The following is a 5,170-nucleotide window of genomic DNA, read 5'->3' on the forward strand; positions in this document are numbered from 1 at the left end:
GAGAAACTGAATCCTGAGTCATCCAGGAGCCACTGCACTCAGAGCAGCTGGAGCCACTGCACTCAGAGCAGCTGAAACTGAATCCTGAGTCATCGAGGACCCACTGCACTCAGAGCAGAAGGATTTCCAGATCCAAGAGGTGGCCTGAGTCCCAGGAGTTATTCCACCCAGGAGATTAGGAGCATAAGACCACAGAGACCTCTGGACTCTGAGGAGCTCTGCAATAAGCAAGATAACTGGAAATACAGACTCCAGTTTTACACAGTGAGGGCAGGTACCACTAGAGTTAACCAGATGGCGAAAGGCAAGCGCAAGATCATAAGCAACGGAAACCAAAGTTTCTTGGCATCATCAGTGCCCAATTCTCCCAAGCCCTGAACACCCCATCACACCTGAAAAGCAGGATTCAGAATTAAAATCACTTCTCATGATGATGATAGAGGATTATAAGAAGGAATTAAGTAACTCCCTTAAAGAAATACAGGAGAGTACAAGTAAACAGATAGAAGCCCTTAAAGAGGAATCACAGAAATCCCTTAAAGAAATGCAAGAAAACCAAAAGAAGGAATTAAACAAAAACATTCAGGATCTGAAACTAGAAATAGAAACAATAAAGAAAGTTCAAAGGGAGACAACCATGGAGATAGAAAACCTAAGAAAGAGATCAGGAGTCACAGACGCAAGCATCACCAACCGAATACAAGAGATAGAAGAGAGAATCTCAAATGCAGAAGATATTGACACAATTGTCAAAGAAAATGCAAAATGCAAAAAACTCCTAACTCAAAACATCCAGGAAATCCAGGACACAATGAGAAGACCAAACCTAAGGATAATAGGTATAGATGAGAATGAAGATTCCCAACTTAAAGGGCCAGTAAATATCTTCAACAAAATTATTGAGGAAAACTTCCCTAACCTAAAGAACAAGATGCCCATAAACATACAAGAAGCCTACAGAACACCAAATAGACTAGACCAGAAAAGAAATACCTCCCGTCACATAATAATCAAAACATCAGATGCACAAAACAAAGAAAAAATACTAAAAGCAGTAAGGGAAAAAGGTCAAGTAACATATAAAGGCAGACCTATAAGAATTACACCAGACTTCTCACCAGAGACTATAAAAGCCAGAAGAGCCTGGACTGACATCATACAGACACTAAGAGAACACAATTGCCAGCCCAGATTACTATACCCAGCAAAACTCTCAATCACTATAGATGGTGAAACCAAGATATTCCATGACAAAACCAAATTTGCACAATATCTTCCCACAAACCCAGCACTTCAAAGGATAATTGATGGAAAATGCCAACACAAGGAGGGAAACTACAACCTAGGAAAAGCAAGTAAGTAATCTTCCAACAACCCCCAAAAAAGATACAAACATAACTTTACCTCTAATAAAAAAAATAACAGGAAGCAACAATCATTTTTCCTTAATATCTCTTAACATCAATGGTCTCAATTCCCCAATAAAAAGACGCAGACTATCAGACTGGATACACAAACAAGACCCAGAATTGTGCTGCATACAAGAAATGCACCTCAGTGACAAAGACAGACACTACCTCAGAATAAAAGGGTGGAAAACAATTTTTCAAGCCAATGGTCCCAAGAAACAAGCTGGAGTAGCCATTCTAATATCAAATAAAATCGACTTTCATCCAAAATTAATCAAAAAAGATAAGGAAGGACACTTCATACTCATCAAAGGAAAAATCTACCAAGGTGAACTCTCAATTCTGAACATCTATGCTCCAAATGCAAGGGCACCTACATACATAAAAGAAACTTTACTAAAGCTCAAAACACACATTACACCTCACACAATAATAGTGGGGGATTTCAACACCCCACTGTCAGCAATGGACAGATCATGGAAACAGAAACTAAACAGAGACACTGTGAAATTAACAGAAGTTATGAACCAAATGGACTTAACAGACATCTATAGAACATTTCATCCTAAAACAAAAGAATATACCTTTTTCTCAGCACCTCATGGTACCTTCTCCAAAATAGACCATATAATTGGTCACAAAACAAGCCTCTACAGATACAAAAAGATTGAAATAATCCCTTGCATCTTATCAGATCACCACGGACTAAGACTGGTCTTTAATAATGACAAAAACAATGGAAAACCCACGTACACATGGAAACTGAACAACTCTCTACTCAATGATGACTTGGTCAAGGAAGAAATAAAGAAAGAAATAAAAGACTTTTTAGAATTCAATGAAAATGAGGACACATCATACCAAAACTTGTGGGACTCTATGAAGGCAGTGCTAAGAGGAAAGCTCATAGCTCTAAGTGCCTACAAAAAGAAACTGGAAAGAGCACACACTAACAAGTTGACTGCACAACTAAAAGCTCTAGAACAAAAAGAAGCAAATACACCCAGGAGGAGTAGAAGGCAGGAAATAATCAAACTCAGGGCTGAAATCAACCAAATAGAAACAGAAAGAACAATACAAAATATCAATAAAACCAGGAGTTGGTTCTTTGAGAAAATCAACAAGATAGATAAACCCTTAGCCAGATTAACCAGAGGGCACAGAGACAGTATCCAAATTAATAAAATCAGAACTGAAAAGGGAGACATAACAACAGAAACTGAAGAAATTCAAAAAATCATCAGATCCTACTACAAAGGCCTATACTCAACAAAACTGGAAAACCTGGATGAAATGGACAATTTCCTAGACAGATACCAGGTACCGAAGTTAAACCAGGAGCAGATAAACCATCTAAATAGTCCCATAACCCCTCAGGAAATAGCAGCAGTCATCAAAAGCCTCCCCACTAAAAAAAGCCCAGGACCAGATGGTTTTAGTGCTGAATTCTATCAGACCTTCAAGGAAGACCTAATACCAATTCTCTTCAAACTATTCCACAAAATAGAGACAGAAGGAACACTACCCAATTCGTTCTATGAAGCTACAATTACACTCATACCCAAACCCCACAAGGACCCGACAAAGAAAGAGAACTTCAGACCAATCTCCCTTATGAACATCGATGCAAAAATACTCAATAAAATTCTAGCAAACAGAATCCAAGACCACATCAAAACAATCATCCATCATGATCAAGTAGGTTTTATCCCAGGAATGCAGGGATGGTTCAATATTCGGAAATCCATCAATGTAATCCACTATATAAACAAACTTAAAGAAAAAAACCACATGATCATCTCACTAGATGCTGAGAAAGCATTTGACAAAATTCAACATCCCTTCATGATAAAAGTCTTGGAAAGATCAGGAATTCAAGGCCCCTACCTAAACATAGTAAAAGCAATTTACAGCAAACCAGTAGCCAACATCAAGCTAAATGGAGAGAAACTTGAAGCAATCCCACTAAGATCAGGGACTAGACAAGGTTGCCCACTCTCCCCCTACCTATTCAATATAGTACTGGAAGTCTTAGCCAGAGCAATTAGACAGCAAAAAGAAGTCAAAGGGATACAAATAGGAAAGGAAGAAGTCAAAATATCGCTATTTGCAGATGATATGTTAGTATACTTAAGTGACCCCCAAACTTCAACCAGAGAACTCCTAAACCTGATAAACAACTTCAGCAAAGTGGCTGGTTATAAAATCAACTCAAACAAATCAGTAGCCTTCCTCTACATGAAAGATAAACAGACTGAAAAAGAAATTAGGGAAATGACACCCTTCACAATAGTTGCAAATAATATAAAATACCTTGGTGTGAATCTAACCAAGCAAGTGAAAGACCTGTATGACAAGAACTTCAAGTCTCTGAAGAAAGAAATTGAAGAAGAGCTCAGAAGATGGAAAGATCTCCCATGCTCATGGATTGGCAGGATTAATATAATAAAAATGGCCATCTTGCCAAAAGCAATCTACAGATTCAATGCAATCCCCATTAAAATCCCAACTCAATTCTTCACAGAGTTAGAAAAGGAAATTCTCAAATTCATATGGAATAACAAAAAACCCAGGATAGCGAAAACTATTCTCAACAATAAAAGAACTTCTGGAGGAATTATCATGCCTGACCTCAAGCTGTACTACAGAGCAATAGAGATAAAAACTACCTGGTATTGGTACAGAGACAGGCAGGAAGATCAATGGAATAGAATTGAAGACCCAGAAATGAACCCACACTCCTATGGTCACTTGATCTTTGACAAAGGAGCTAAAACTGTCCAGTGGAAAAAGGACAGCATTTTCAACAAATGGTGCTGGTTCAACTGGAAGACAACATGTAGAAGAATGAAAATTGATCCATTCTTATCCCCTTGTACAAAGCTCAAGTCTATGTGGATAAAGGACCTCCACATAAAACCAGATACACTGAAACTAATAGAAGAGAAGGTGGGGAAAAGCCTCGAATACTTGGGCACAGGGGAAAAGTTCCTGAACAGAACTCCAATGGCATATGCTCTAAGATCGAGAATTGACAAATGGGACTTCATAAAATTGTAAAGTTTCTGTAAGGCAAAGGACACTGTCAATAGGACAAAACGACAACCAACAAATTGGGAAAAGATCTTTACCAATCCTTCATCTGATAGAGGGCTAATATCCAATATATACAAAGAACTCAAGAAATTAGACTCCAGACAACCAAATTACCCTATTAAAAAATGGGGTATAGAGCTTAACAAAGAATTTTCAATGGAAGAAACTCGAATGGCCGAGAAGCATCTAAAGAAATGTTCAGCATCCTTAGTCGTCAGGGAAATGCAAATCAAAACAACCCTGAGATTCCATCTCACACCAGTCAGAATGGCTAAGATTAAAAACTCAGGTGATAGTAGATGCTGGCGAGGGTGTGGAGAAAGAGGAACACTCCTCCATTGTTGGTGGGACTGCAAGATGGTGCAACCACTTTGGAAATCAGTGTGGCGGTTCCTCAGAAAATTGGACATAGCATTACCCGAGGATCCAGCTATACCACTCCTAGGCATATACCCAGAAGATGCTCGAACATATAACAAGGACATATGCTCAACTATGTTCATAGAAGCCTTATTCATAATAGCCAGGAGCTGGAAAGAACCCAGATGTCCTTCAACTGAGGAATGGATTCAAAAAATGTGGTATATTTACACAATGGAGTATTACTCAGCTATTAAAAACAATGAATTCGAGAGGTTCCTTGGTAAATGGATGGAACTAGAAAT

This window comes from Grammomys surdaster, unplaced genomic scaffold (genome assembly GCF_004785775.1).
Source record: "Grammomys surdaster isolate TR1022 unplaced genomic scaffold, NIH_TR_1.0 126153, whole genome shotgun sequence".
Classification (NCBI taxonomy): Eukaryota; Metazoa; Chordata; class Mammalia; order Rodentia; family Muridae; genus Grammomys; species Grammomys surdaster.